The following is a 16,291-nucleotide window of genomic DNA, read 5'->3' as shown; positions in this document are numbered from 1 at the left end:
TACTAACAACAGGACAAAAACAACTGACTGGGCCCCAGCCCGACTGGCCTGTCGATCCTGGAACCTACTCCTGCCTAATCCGGGCGGCTCCTGCAGACAGCAACCTTGGGACACCCAGAGGACCTGCCTGCCTTGACCCTCTTAAAGCCTGGGACTCCCATCAGCAGAGGCTCTGCTGCAACAATTCCCCTGGTGCCAGCCAGGAAGCTCAGGACCAACCCACTCTGCACCCACCGAGCCCGGCCCGTGCCCGAGTGATCCAGGACCACAAGGATGTCCCTCCGGCGACTGGGACCCGAAGTCCAGTGCCCAAAGACCCTTCTCGACGACGCCTGCAGCCTCAGACCAGCAGGGGGCTGGTCATGGTCGGAGGGGTCCTCTGTCTGTAAGATTTCCCGACCTCAAAAGACACCCCTGCACCCGGCGCCCCAAGGCCCCCTGTGCCCAACTTAGCCCTCGAAGTGTTGGTCGCTCCAGAAGATCCATCGTCCCCGAGCCTGCAGCCTTTGTTCCCTTTTCAAGTTCCTCATTGAATAACATTGAGCGCCCGACGGCTCAAAAGCACCCTGCACCCAGCCGCCCGAGTGCCCCTGGCAGTGCAACCTGTACCCTATCGTACTTCCCCATTTGCCCTGAAAAAATGACCAGGAGCCCAGCTCCCACAGTGCGTGGCCTGCTAGCCAGCAGCCACCAACCGGAGGCCCCCTTTTCCTCATTGGATAACATTGGCCTAACTACCTCTGCACCCGGCCGCCCCTGTGCCGCTGGGGGTGAACCGACTGTACTTACCTGACCCTGGGGGACCCCTGAGTCTATGCCCAGAACCCTAACTTCACCAGCCAAGTACTCACCTGGAAACCAATAACTCACTTACCTGCCATTGGATAACATTGACTGGTTTGACTCGAAAAATCTTTTAAGTGTGAAGTTTTGGAAACTAAAAATATTCATATAAAATCACCCGAATTCCGAATTCTGAAGTACTCACCTGTGATCAGGGGAGAAGCCAGTACTGTACCTTGTAGTCCAGTACTGAACCGCAAAAGTAATCCTTACCAGGTTTACTAGTATCTTGTATTTTCTCCATAGGAACCCATTGTCTGCTTTTCTATGAAATTTCTTCTAAGTGTCTACTTTTGAAAACTAGAAATATTCTTTAAAAATCATAAGAAATACTGAAACGTAATTACTTACCTGTTTTGAGTTGAGACCCCATTGCTGGCCCCAGGAGACCAGTACTGGATTACAAAAGTAACGAGATCGTACTTTACCTGCAACCTGAATTTTCTCCCGTTGGATAACATTGCCAGATTCCTGTTGAAAAGTTTCAAAGTGTGAACTTTTAAATAGCTCTTTATTCCTGAAAAATCACTACAATACCTAAAACGTTTTTGATCAACTGTTTTCAGCTTAAACTCCAGGACTGAACCTAGGAGCTAGTCCTGGAATTACCAAAGTAATCTACAAAGTAATCAACTGTGCCTATTGTCTTTACAAAGTGTATTGCCTTTCTGAAACAGTATATTTGTTGATACCTGTTGGTTCTAGAAATAAAACAACTATATCTTTTGATATAAAAACAATTGGCCTGGAGTTCAGTCTTTGAGTGTGTGAAACCTTTTGCTGACTGAGTGTGTACAACAAATGCTTTACACTGTCCTCTGGTACTGCCTTACTGCTCGGCCAAGCTACCACTTTAGAGAGTAAGGTCACACCTGGCTTTAACCTCTGTTATACCTCTGGGGTTTGTGGACTCTATACACACTGTACCTTATTCTGGTCCAGTATATATCAAACCACTTTCTCACAACAACCATTGGCAAAGCCAAAAAGTCTGGCCCTGGTGGTTAGCATTGTTGCTTTGTCAATAATTATTTTGCAAAACGTTATTGTAGGAGAAGTTGCTGGCACCTCATTGATCCAAAAATACATTGGCGAAAAGGAAAAGTATTTTACTGGTTTCAAAAAGGACATATTGCCATTGTAGTCCCAAGCACATAAGGGAACTACTTTGTGTCTGAATGTGCTCCTTGTGAAAGGGCAGAATGCCATCACTCACATAGTTCGCCAATGGCTGAAGAGGGCTGCCCACTGCCCTATGCTATATCGTGGAGTGGGAAGAATAAAAATATGAATGACACGAAAACAAACCATTAGATGAAAAGTACTGGCTCAAAGCTCCTATAAATAAGTATATCATATATAATTTTAGTAAAATGAAAAGTTCTTATCTAACACCAGATTTAAAAATAACAATTGAGTGGTCAGCATGTTTTAACTGAAAAAGGAGCAGGCAGTCTAGTCTAGAGATTTGAAAGTATGAAATAAAGGTGTGAATGGAAAGTGGTAGTCCTTTGTCTATGTCCTCTACAGCGTCACCCGACCGACAGAATAAACAGCAAACATCCTTTTTTGCTCTTCCTGTAACTTCTCAAGGTAGGTCAGAGGGCAGCAGCTGGTAGCTTTGCTAGTAGGTAAGGTTGCCTTACAAAAATAATGAGGTCAGAGGAGGCATTGGGTCAGCCCGCTAGTATCAATCATAGCTGAGAAGCAGAGAATGAGAAATGAAGGCCAGCACTGCAGGGGAGAGGGCGCGAGGGAGGGGGCAGAGAGGGCGTCAAGGAAGGGAGACTAAATATGAACAATGTCACTAATGAAAAGTCAAGCTCCTAGATGGATGATGAGAAATTGGCAAAGTTACAGTAGGTCGAAGTTGTTGTTACTGTGGTTGTGACACAGTTGCTCTGCGGCTCTTCAGCATCCAGCGACATCAGAACATATATGCACAGCGGGGATGCTGAGGTAACATCCCAGAAAATGTGTTTATGTTACAAATAAGGGTTGTGGTTATCCCTGCAAGAATCCCTGCAAAGGGATGTTGAGGAGCTAGAATATATAAGGGACTGTCATCATGCTCCATAATTGAACCAGTCATTTTAGAGCAATTATACTACATGTAATCCTGGATTATGACAAAAATCAAACAACAGGGTAGCGTTGGTACCCAGAAACCTAGGTAGTGGCACATCATATCTGCTGCTTAGTTATATCAAGTAAGGAAAACAACTTAGATGAAGCACCACTTTGCACAAGTCACATCTTCCCAGCTACTCCAACCATGTGTACTTTTCTAATCTGCAAATACCACCGTATACATTCTGATGTGCTTCGGACTCATTTCTCGACATGGTTATGAGACTCCTTGGTGACTTGCAATTTTCGTATAATGTATGGCAGGGGGTACTTTATCCCTTATATATTGAGAGCAATAGAAGTATTATCCACTGGTACCAAGGGCCAAATTAAAAGAAATTTCACAATTCACCTTTATGGTGTACTGGAAATCTTTCATGTAGAGCAGCCACACAATAAAACTGCGGCCAGTCCAAGCTGGAAGGGAACATGGTAAACATCTCTTTGTTTGTTGCTCTCCTGGGTATAGTCCTTCCGGCAACAGATGGCGCTTCCTGGTCCTTTGTAAACAGACTGCCTTTTATGAGGGCATATGGTAAATAGCTAAACTAAAATATGAAAAAGACATCTGCTGGCATATATTGTAGAGATGAATCACCTATTGTGATCAGCAGTGCATCGCACAACTATCTTAACGAACTGCTCCCCTGAATCATGGCAGGGTCACAAGCTGGGGGTATAAACATATTCATTGAGCAATAGTTGGTTTTTAGTTTCAATGATTGCATGCAAGAAACATGATTTGCATTAGCATTTAAAGTTAGGAGTGGGAGAAGTTTCCTGGAATTCATCTTGATATTGTTCCCAAACTTTTTTGCGAAGTTCAAAAAACCAATTGGTGAACAATCTCCTGCAAGTAGGCTTTTGCAGAAGAAAAACTGTAAAAATTATATTAAAGGATAACATACCTGCAAAAAATCTTCCATTGAAAATTTCTATCTGAAATACAATTTACATTTCAAATTGTAAGAACTGTACACTTCCTGAAAAATCTGCTACCAGATAAATATGTGTATAATATATATATATATATATTACCTACTGACGATAGGTAGTTATAGTTTGGGACCTATTATCCATAGGAAATCCACAACATTCTATTTGGAATAACTTTGGTGTCGGTTGGCGAATCTTCGCCAAATTTTCAAAACTTATGGCCTGCTCCGGTCCGCTCCTATCTTGAAAGTCTCAGGGTGATTCGTCAAGCGGGGGCCAAGAAAAAAGGGGGTCCCTAACGTGTTTTCCCCATGCAATATCCCATAGGAACCTTTAGCTTTAGCTGCAGTTTCAGCTGCAGTCCGAACTGCTGAACGGACTTACACCAAATTTGGCAGAACAGTAGACCTTGGTTCAGAGTCGTGCTTTTTGGTTAAATGGTGTAAATCCGTTCAGTAGTTCCTAAGAAAATCAAAAGTAAAATCATAGTGATATCTATGGCCGCGCAGGATCCACGCACCGTGCCGAGCACGAGCTGTATGCTAATTGGCTATCTACACTCCAAACCAGGAAGCGTTGGCAGCCATCTTGTGCCTCGGTAGAACTGAGTATAACATACGGGGTCACCCAAATATAGTCACTGGGACCTGGGTAATGTCGGTACTGAGAAAGAGGGGTCCCAGTATATAGTCATTAATTATCACAATTAAATGAAGATAAAGGAACAGTAAATTAAACTACACCGTTTTATTCACAATGTAGATATATGTTAAGTATCCTAACTTGAAAACACAATTCACAAAGGCTGTGGAGTGCCCCAAAGGAAGAGGGAAGTGAAAGGTGAGGGTAGTGTAGATGGGGAATAGTGACAATAAAAAACAACCAAATGGCGCAATTACATCTGTACGTTAATTTAAGTATCTAAACTAACAAAAAACCATTGGTTCATTGAGTCACTTGATAGAAATCATACTTCACAAAATACATAAATGTTATAATGGTGGCGTGAAGCTGATAGTTCAAAAACAGTTGTCGACGTTTCGACCCTCTAAAAGTTGCAGGAAATAGTAGTACCCTTGCTGCGGGGTCTTCATCAGGACAGGGTGGGGGCAGACAACCTAATTAAATACATATCAATAATCAATTAATTATTGCTCCTAACACTAGGTAAGCAGTGAATGTAGCACACTGAGAGCACTCGAGCATACCAAATCAATTGTCGCTCTTTTTCAATTGGTCAAACGAAGAATGATGGACATCTCGTATATATTTCAAATCCTACGATTAAAAATAGGGAAGACATTAATGCCGGGTCAAGTTCTATTCTGAATTATTAATATTGGCACTGAAATAACTGGAAAAGTATAATAATATCCCATTGCCCGTACCTATAGAATGTCCAGCTTACCATAAATCTTATTAACATCTGACGCCTCCATAATCTGGTTTGGCTGTAATTAAATGACCATATGGGTTTTATCGTTTTTGACTTTTAATAGGTTTTATGCAACATAACGATCGAACACGGTGTTTCCAACTCCGGCAGTGAGTAGTCTTTCTTCAATGCAACCTTGCGCCCACGTGATGCGGTTGCCTTAGTTACAAGTCTAACAGGAAGCGCATTTCGCCATTGCGAGACGCGAGCTTCTAAGACGACGGATTCATTCCGCCTTGGGTGGGTACCCCAGCCCGTTAAGAACACGGGTTTTCTTACGCGCTTTCCGCGTCTGGTACACAAAAGGTAACCCGATCCTTTCCCTGACAGTGCGTGGTGCCGGTGGCTCCGACGACGATTCAACGTGGACGTGGCCCCTGCAAGTCTGCCCTCGGGTAAGCTTCTTTCACTGATGCACGCCACATACCCGGTTCGTTTCCTTTTTAGATCCCTAACCAGGATCCTCCACCCCAGTCTTTCTTTAATAGAGTCTCCGTGACCTCCACTTATGATTCGTTTCTTTCCTATCGTCCACGCAAATCCCAATTAACAGAGGACCCTTTATTTACGGCACAGCATGTAAGTGCTTTTCCAGTTATTTCAGTGCCAATATTAATAATTCAGAATAGAACTTGACCCGGCATTAATGTCTTCCCTATTTTTAATCGTAGGATTTGAAATATATACGAGATGTCCATCATTCTTCGTTTGACCAATTGAAAAAGAGCGACAATTGATTTGGTATGCTCGAGTGCTCTCAGTGTGCTACATTCACTGCTTACCTAGTGTTAGGAGCAATAATTAATTGATTATTGATATGTATTTAATTAGGTTGTCTGCCCCCACCCTGTCCTGATGAAGACCCCGCAGCAAGGGTACTACTATTTCCTGCAACTTTTAGAGGGTCGAAACGTCGACAACTGTTTTTGAACTATCAGCTTCACGCCACCATTATAACATTTATGTATTTTGTGAAGTATGATTTCTATCAAGTGACTCAATTAACCAATGGTTTTTTGTTAGTTTAGATACTTAAATTAACTTACAGATGTAATTGCGCCATTTGGTTGTTTTTTATTGTCACTATTCCTCATCTACACTACCCTCACCTTTCACTTCCCTCTTCCTTTGGGGCACTCCACAGCCTTTGTGAATTGTGTTTTCAAGTTATGATACTTAACATATATCTACATTGTGAATAAAACGGTGTAGTTTCATTTACTGTTCCTTTATCTTCATTTAATTGTGATAATTAATGACTATATACTGGGACCCCTCTTTCTCAGTATCGGTAGAACTGAGGCATAAGAAAACAGTAAAATAAACTCGCAAAACGCAAAAAGGGGGCAGGGTAGAAATACCCTGACCCCCTAGGCCTGCTCAGGAGGTCCCACAAGGACCCCCAGGCCCTCCCCCAGGGTGCGCGGATCCTGCCGATATAAAAAAAACGAAGCGCCGGCTCCCACGCTTCGATGCTAATTAGACCCGGGGGGTCAAGTCACGGCAGCATGTTGAAAATAAAGTGTGGGGGGCCAAATCCCCCCACACTGCCACGGGGACCGCCACCCCCAGGGCAAAGTATGAATAATTGTAGGGGGTCACATGGCCCCGCGTAGCCCCGGGGACCGCCACCCCCGGGGCTTAATAATTTAATGTTGGGGGGCCTCTAAGGCCCCCCGAGCCCCAGAGACTGCCACCCCCCGGGGCTCGACTTAATTAACATTGCGGGGGCAGACAGCCCCCCCGCATCCCCGGGGACTCCCATCCCCGGATTTATTTTTAAGGATGACATACCCTGTGTGCGGGGTCCGTTATAGACCCCCAGCCCCGGGGACCACCACCCCCGGGGCTTTGGAAAGTGGTGGGAGGGGCCTGGCCACCCCCCAGGGCTGGCCCCTGCAGTGTCCGGGGTGCTCACCCCCGGGACACTGTAGTTTGCTATGGCAGGGCAGGAGCCTCGCGGCTCCCACCCTGCCATAGCTAACTTGGTTTGAATTTTGAAAGGGAGACCAGGAAACCTGCTCTCTCTTTCAAAATTCAAACCATATTGCTTTTCCACACAGGGAGCTGCATGTTAGCAGCTCCCCATGTGGAAAAGCAATGCCGGCTCCCGAGGGACGCGTCGAGCTGGCGGGACCGTGGGGGGATTGGGGACCCCCCACGGTCCCCAACGGAGAGGGCCAGCCCCGGGGGATGGGGTCCCCGGGGCTACAAGTGGCCCGGGCGGTGGGCCACGCGGCCCCCCTCCCAAAAATTACAAATAAAGAATAAATAAATAAAATAGAAAGGCCGGCCACGGGGGATGGGGTCCCTGGGGCCATAAGTGGCCAGAGGAGGGGGGCAACGCAGCCCCCCTCCAAAAAAGAAAAAGAAAATAAAAAAGGCCATGCCCTTGGGGATGGGGTCCCCGGGGCTGATTAAGGCCTCTGGAGGGGGGCCACACGGCCCCCTTCCCAATTTTTTAATAAAAAAAAAAAATTAGGGGGAAGGCCCTGGGGGATGAGGTCCCCAGGGCCAAAAAATAAGAAGACGAAGAGGGGCTACGCAGCCCCCCTTCTTAAAAAAAAAAAAGAAATACTGGCATCGCGCCGGAGGCCATGCCCCCTCCTTTCAGCACTCTTCAAACGCGCCCCCTGGCGCCTTTGCAGATGGCGAACAAATTCCCCTTGAATACTGGGGGTCCCTGGGGGCCAACTACCCACCAGGAACCTCCAGTATGCGCCAGGGGGCTGCGTTGCAGAGAGGTGTTCTGAGTCCATGCCCCTTTTTATACCTCTCTGCAACGCAGCTCTGTGGCGCTTAGTGGAGGTAGCTGGTGGGCTAGTTGCACCCCAGGGTCCCTCAGGATTCAAGGGGAGTTAATCCCCCAACTTAAAACGCGCCACGGGGTGCGTTTGCACAGTGGTGAAGGGAGGGGGTGGGGCCTGAGTTCACCTGTGTGCAAACACACCCTCTGGCGTGCTATAAGTTGGGGAATTAATTCCTCGTCAATCCTGAGGGTCCCTGGGGGCCAACTAGCCCACCACGTACCTCCAGTAAGCACCACAGAGCTGCGTTGCAGAGTGTTGTAAAAAGGGGTGTGGCCTCTGAACACCTCTCTGCAACGCAGCACCCTGGCGCATACTGGAGGTACCTGGTGGGCTAGTTGGCCCCCAGGGACACACAGTATTGAGGAGGAATTAATTCTCTAACTTAAAACGTGCCACAGGGCGTGTTTGCAGACATGTCATCTCAGGCCACGCCCCCTTCCTTCACCACAGTGCAAACGCGACCTGTGGCGCGTTTTAAGTTGGGAAATTAATTCTCTTTGAAAACTGAGGGTCCCTGAGGGCCAACTAGCCCACCAGGTGCTTCCAGTAAGCGCCACTGCGCTGCGTTGCAGAGAGGTGCTGCAGGCCGTGCCCATTTTCTCTGCAACGCAGCTCTGTGGTGCTAACTAGAGATACCTGATGGGTTAGTTGTACCCAAGGGACACTCAGGATTCAACGGGACTTTATCCCCCAAATGAAAACGGCCACAGGGCGTGTTTGCACACGTCAGCTCTACCACCCCCTCCCTTCACGAGTGTGCAAACGCGCCCTGTGGCGCATTTTAAGAGGTAGTTTTAATCCCCCTGCCCTATTATATACCAGGGGCTTACAGAGGAGGTCATGCTAATAACAGGGGTACCCCAACGCATAGTGTTCCCTAGTATATGTAGGTGTTTTAACTGTATTCTAAGTGTGTTTTAGCATGGCACTGGCTCTAGGACTGGTTAGTCAGAGTCAGTTACCACCAGTACCCATCTGAAAAAGTTGAGGGTACAGAATGATTTTGCAACATGGCCTCTTTCTGCTCTTCTGTTTGTTCTTTCTGCACGTCTTCCTTCTTCCTGCACTTTTCTTCGTATTTGATGACTTCTGTTGCTTCTTTCTGCATTTCTTTTTCTTCTTTCTGTGTGTTTTTTCTTCTTTCTTCACATGTCCTACCTCTGTAGGCATAGTTAGAAACTAGCATTTAAAAAAGCTTTGAAATTCACTTAAAAAAAACCATAGGTTTCAGTTACGTTAAAGTTAGAAATTAGTATTTAAAAAACCTTTGAAATTCACTGAAAAAACCTTAGGTTTCAGGCACGTTATAGTTAGGAATTTGCATTTAAAAAACCTTAGAAATTCACAGAAAAAAACATAGGTTTCAGGCACATTATAGTTAGGAATAAGCATTTAAAAAACCTTAGAAATTCACAGAAAAAACCATAAGTTTCAGGGGCATTATAGTTAGCTGGACATTTCACTCATACAAAACCATTGAAATTCCCCCGTTATAGTTAGTTCAGCTAACTATAACTCGAGCACCCGCAATGCACTGCTGATGACGTCACATATTACATCACTCATGACATGGTCAGTGACATCACTCATGACATCACTGATTGTATTAGTGAAATGTCCAGCTAACTATAACGCCCATGAAACCTATGGTTTCTTCTGTGATATATATATATATATATACATATATATATATACGTCAACAATGAGCCCCTGAGCTCCAATAGGGCACACTACGCTCTCCGCAAACTAACCAGTGTTACTGCCTTGTTGATGCACACAAACCACGGTCTCAAAAAGTGCTGCTTCCGAGTCCGACCCGTTTCAAGGCTGTTCCGCCCCTTCCTCATGGACTGTGCACAGAGGGACACGACACATCACCACTGTTAGTTTCCACCCCTTTATTGATAGAAACACCACCCTTAGTGGGCGTGGCACTGTAAACACCACCCAGCTGAATGCTGGTACATACACATATATATATATATATATGTATATATATATATTCACTGAAAAAAACATAGGTTTCAGGCACACTACAGTTAGAAATTAGCATTTAAAAAACCTTAGAAATTCACTGAAAAAACCATAGGTTTCAGGGACCCCCCAATTTGAATAATTAGCGCCCCGGGGAGGTGGCGGTCCATCGGGCGTACGGGGGGCTTGAGCCCCCCACACAGGATGTTTTTTTTTAAACAGAAACCCCGGGGGTGGCGGTCCCGGGGGCTGCAGGGGGGGCCATCTGCCCCCCTACAAATATTTTTTAAAAGCCCCAGGGGTGGTGGTGCCCGGGGGAGATTAAAAAAGAAGCCCGGGGGGTGGCGGTCCCTGGGGCTGCAGGAGGGCTGCGTGCCCCCCGCAACTCAATTATCTTGCCCCGGAGAGGTGGCGGTCCCCGGGGCAGTGTGGGGGGATTAGGACCCCCACACTTTTTTTTTCACTTCCCCCCGGACCTGGCCGACCTGGGGACAAAATATTAACGAAGCGCAGGAGCCCGCGCTTATTTTTTTTTATTTTCCTGGCCGGATCCGCAGATCCTCCGCAGATTTTGCCAATTAAAAAAAAAAGCTTTTTTGGGCCCTGGGGGTCCTTGTGGGTCCCCCTGAGCAGGCCTAGGGGGTCAGGGTGTTTCTAGCCTGCCCCCCTTTCTTGTTTTACGCCTTTCTTTTTCTGTTTTCTTGTGCCTTGGTTACCGAGGCACAAGATGGCTACCAACACTTCCTGGTTTGGAGTGTTGACAGCCAATTAGAATGCAGCTCGTGATCGGCAGGGTGCGCGGATCCACCGTGCCTCTATATATCGATGTTTTTATTTTTTTAGTTTCTCAGCAACTACTGAATGGATTTACACCATTTAGGAAAAAGAGTTCTTTCTGAGGCAAGGGCTACCTTTATGCCAAATTTGGTGTAATTCCGTTCAACAGTTTGGGATGTAGCTGTGTCGAAAGTTTCCTATGGGAATTAACATAGAGAAAACACGATTTGGGACCCCCCTTTTTCTTGGCCCCTGCTTGCCAAATCCCCCCAAAACTATCAATATAGGAGCTGACCATAAGTTTTGAAAATTTCACGAAGATTTGTCAACCGGCGCAAAAGTTATTGGGAAGACAAAAAATGAGTTTCCTATGGAAACTAGGTCCTAACTATAACTACCTACTGGCGACCGCCAGTAGGTAATATATATATATATGTAAAACCTACTGGCGGTCTTCAGGTGAAAGCATTTTTTGACAGGCCTATAACTTAGGCGTCGTTTGACTAATCTTCATGAAGTTTTCCCAGAAAAGTGTCAAAGTAGGTTCTGTGTGTTTGGGGGGGATCCATGCAGTGGGGACCAAGAAATAGGTGCTCGAAAAAAGGATGCATTTGTAATGTTAATTCCCATTGGAACACGTTGTCGAACATACAGCCCAATACGCTGGAAGGAATTACACCAAATTTGGCAGAAAGGAAAATATTGTTACGCAGATTGTGCTTTTTGGTATTTGGTGCAAATTCATCCAGTAGTTTTTGAGAAATTCAAGCCGAAAATTACAAATATATCTCTGTCCGCAGATATTTTGTGGTGGTTTCGCAATTAATCAGGACTGCGCCTACCAACGGGAATGCTGCGATTGGGTGGATGCAACCTGAACAGAAAGTTGCTGCCGCCCTTTCATAGTTCAGGAATGTTTCCCGGGGCTGAAAATTTGTGTGAAAGCTAACATAAGGGGTCAGGGTGGAGATACTCTGACTCCATGTTTGAGAAATGGGTGTGTTAGTGACACAAGTTATGTATCTAAAAGGGATTCTTTTATCTACGTGCGATATTCCTGATGATGCCGCGACCACCGGCATGCCCCCGTGTTCCATCGTGGGGATATCATGAATATCGCGGCGACACTGGGGATATTGGTGAAAATATCAAACAAATATATATATCTATATTTGTACACACTCGCCAGTTACAGTCACAGACTCAAGTAGGCACTCACCAACATACTCAGACACTTTTACACCCATTCAGATACCCACTCACACACTTATACATCCAGTCACATACCCACTCATATACTCATGCACCCACACACATACCCATTCAGATACTCATGCACCCACTTACATACTCACTCTGAGAGTGACACACCCATGTACACACCCACTCAGAGACTCACACACCTACTTAGAGACCCATTCATATACTCAAGCGCACCATTTCATGCCCACTTACACCCACTCACAGACCCACCTAGACAGCCATGCACCCACTCAACCATGCACCCATTCAGAGACCCACTCAGATACTTATGCACCCACTTACAGACTCACTCAGAGAGTCAAGTACCCATGTAGAGACCCACTCAAAGACTCACGCACCCACTTAAAGACCCACTCACATATGCACATATGTACTCACATACTCATTGAGACACTCATACACTCACTTATACACCCATACAATTCACTCACACACTCTGTCAGAGATCTTGTCAAAGAGTTATGCACTCAGTTACTCACTCATATACTCAGAAACTCACGTACCCACTCACTCGCCCACTCAAAAACTGATCCAGTGTAAGCGGGTCTGGCAAAACCCTTTGTTCCTACTTATCTTTTGTGGTATAGCTTAAAATCAGTTAATCGGGCCCATTTTCCTCTTGTAACCTACTACCGACTGCTACCAACATCACTTAGGTCCTTTGATGGATTTTGCGCTGAGCTGTAAGGGACCAGAATGTTCGGGGAATAAACAAGTGTCCTATGAGAACTGTTACCTCAAACTGTTTCTCCACATAACTTAGCACCTTTATCTGCCATGAATAAAGATTTCCAGAGACAAAGAATATCACCAAAAGAATGAGACAGAATAGATGAAGGTAGTTGTGAGAGGCTGGCCTGGTATGTGATGTCCACTAATGTAAGTAGGCACCTTGCACCAGTGCAGACAACCCCTATGGTGATTTAGGAGGTCTCAGACAACCTTAGAAAGCTACCCAAATGGTAGCCTTGGAGAGCGGCCTTCAAGCTTAGTTTTGAAGGAGTGTAAAGCAGAATGCAATGCAATCTTATAGTATAGAGTAAATTAAAAGAACCACACCAAGTATTTATAAAAATATGTATTTCTTATATAATTCTCTCTATTAGATTCCAATATCTCCAACATGGAGATAAACACAATGCACACAATACTTTAGCAAAGTAACACAGTAAATAGTACAAAATTACACAGTGGGCCCCGGGGGGCCCACACCATATGCTAAGAAAGTGGTATCAGAACCACAACTCAAGACTGGACGATGTCGAGAGGATGTTGAATTGCTGGGGACGGAGAGACCCACCCAAGGTAAGTAGATAGGGACACCACGGAGAGCGTGTGCCGTATGTGAACACGACCGCGTGCTCTGTACACGTCTATGTGCAAGTCATGGTTGAATTTTTAAAGATTAGGGACACTTCCCTTGGACCCCGAAGAAGCCCTGTGGAAGACAGAAGATTGAAGAGCCACCCCAACCATGGATACCTTGGTACACTAGTTACCTATCCCAGGGAAGCCAGGTGCATCGGTATGAAGTGGTGTCAGAAACCGCTGTCGAACCCAATGGAGGTCTTCAGCAAAGTGCCATTGCTGGAAGAGGAGAAAGTGTACAGAGGAATCCAAACGTGGATTCTTGAAGAGGAGTACCTGGAAGCAGAGGGGACAGAGTCTATGCCACTCAGGGGTGACCAGGAGACTTGGAAGACGAATGCCTTCCAATGTCGGGTGCTTCAAGGAAGATGTTGATGATCTTGACTCGGCAGCTGTGAGGACCAGGTGGTGCTGAGGAAGACCAGGACCTGGATAAAAGCTGTCCCACAAAGACTGTGGAGTGCTGAGCGGTCGATGTCTGGCGGGAGCACCAACAAGCCTTGGCAAGTGCAACCCATGCAGGACGTTGAGAGCAAGTTCTAGGTGACTCACCACAAGTAGGGGACTCAGGGCAGGTCCCAAGCAATCAGGGGAGCCCAAAGAAACAAGTGTGACCCTTATGTGGACCCACAGACCGAAGGCACCGGAGTCGCGAGAGCAGCTCACCAAAAGATGCAGGCCAGGATGCACACGATGCGATGTGGCTGAAGATGCTGGTCTCTGGAGGTGCTCGAGGTAGGGTCTACTTGGAGCCCGAATATCTTCTTGCAAAGATTACAACAAACCTTTGCAACTGCAAAGTGGACGCTGTGCTCAGGGGTTCGGTTATTGCCTCAAACATTGTGAGAGGGTAGAGCAGGTCTTGGGAGCTGTGGAAAACTACCACCTGTGATATTGAGCCCACGGAGCCCGTAGGAGCTCAGGATCTGCAGACTGGTCGACTTAGTTGTGGTGCCTGTAAATGCAGGGGAGTGACTCCTTCACTCCAAGGGAGATTGCTTCGGTTGTCCTTGATGCTTCACAGGCCTTGGAAGGTTCCTGTATGATGCACAGGCTCAGATGATGCAGCAGACTTGAAGGGAGACGAAGTCAGTCTTAAACGAAGTCCGGCGAAGTCCTGAATGCCAAGTCGTTAGAAGTGCAATGGTGTCTAATCTGAATCTTATCCCACAGTGAATCGAAAGACATACACCCAGGTAAGCCCTTAAGTACCCAAGGGAAAGTGTTGGGAGGATTCAGGGGACCCTCCCTCGGGAGGGTTTGGACAGGAGGGAGGTTACTCCCATATCCTTTGTCCAGTTTGGCACCAAAGTGGGAGCTCACGGCTCTCAGGACTGGTTTGAACTGGACTATGCAAAGGGACACCAAAAGTGCCTCTCATGCAATCAATCAATCAATCAATCATAGCATTTGGAAAGCACACTACATACCCGTGAGGGTCTCAAGGCGCTGGGGGGGGGGTGCTGCTACTGTTCGAAGAGCCAGGTCTTGAGGAGTCTCCTGGAGGTTAGAAGGTCTTCGTCTGTCGTAGGCGGATGGGGAGGGTGTTCCACGTCTTGGCGGCGAGGTGGGAGAATGATCTGCCGCCGGCGGTCATTCTTCTGGTGCGGGGGACGGTGGCGAGGGCGTGGTCCACGGAGCGGGGTTGGCGGGTGGGGGTGTAGAGGTTGAGTCGTCTGTTGAGGTACACTGGTCCGGTGTCGTGGAGTGCCTTGTGAGCATGGGTGAGGAGCTTGAAGGTTATCCTCTTGTTGATGGGGAACCAGTGCAGGTCTTTCAGGTGGGGTGTGATGTGGCTGCGGCGGGGGATGTCGAGGATCAGGCGTGCGGAGGCATTCTGGATGCGTTGGAGTCGTTTCAGGAGTTTGGTCGGGGCTCCTGGACTAGTGCGTTGCCGTAGTCCAGTCTGCTGCTGATGAGGGCTTGGGTGATCGTCCTTCTAGTTTCGGTAGGGATCCACTTGAAGATCCTGTGGAGCATGCGGAGGGTGTTAAATCAGGGGGAGGAGACGGTGTTGACCTGCTTTGTCATGGAGAGTGTGGAGTCGAGGATGACCCCTAGGTTTCATGCGTGGTTGGTGGGTGTAGGGGGTGCTCCTAGTGCCGTCGGCCACCAGGAGTCGTCCCAGGCCGAGGGGGTGGAGCCGAGGATGAGGACCTCCATCTTGTTTGAGTTCAGCTTCAGTCGGCTGTTCCTCATCCAGTCGGCGACGGCCTTCATTCCTTCGTGGAGGTTGGTTTTGGCAGTGTGGGGGTCCTGAGTGAGCGAGAGGATCAGCTGGGTGTCGTCGGCATAGGAGATGATGTTTAGGTCGTGCTGTCGGGCGACGTGGGCGAGTGGTGCCATGTTGACGTTGAACAACGTTGTGCTGAGAGATGATCCTTGGGGTACGCCGCAGATGATCTCAGTGGTTTTGGAGCAGAAGGGTGGGAGGCGGACACTCTGGGTTCTCTCGGACAGGACGGAGGTGGTCCAGTCCAGGCCTTCTCTTGGATTCCGGCGTTGTGGAGGCGTGCTCTTAGTGTAGGGTGGCAGACTGGGTCGAACGCGGCTGACAGGTCCAGGAGAATGAGGGCCGCGGTTTCTCCGTTGTCAAGCATGATCCTGATGTCGTCGGTGGCGACAATGAGGGCAGTTTCGGTGCTGTGGTCTCTTCGGAACCCTGACTGGGATGGGTCTAGGATGTTGTTCTCTTCAAGGAAGCTGGTCAGTTGTTTGTTGACGGCCTTTTCGATTACCTTTGATCCAGCGGCCT

This window comes from Lissotriton helveticus, chromosome 4_1, assembly GCF_964261635.1.
Source record: "Lissotriton helveticus chromosome 4_1, aLisHel1.1, whole genome shotgun sequence".
NCBI classification, from domain to species: Eukaryota; Metazoa; Chordata; class Amphibia; order Caudata; family Salamandridae; genus Lissotriton; species Lissotriton helveticus.
Note: the sequence above shows the minus strand (reverse complement) of the source record.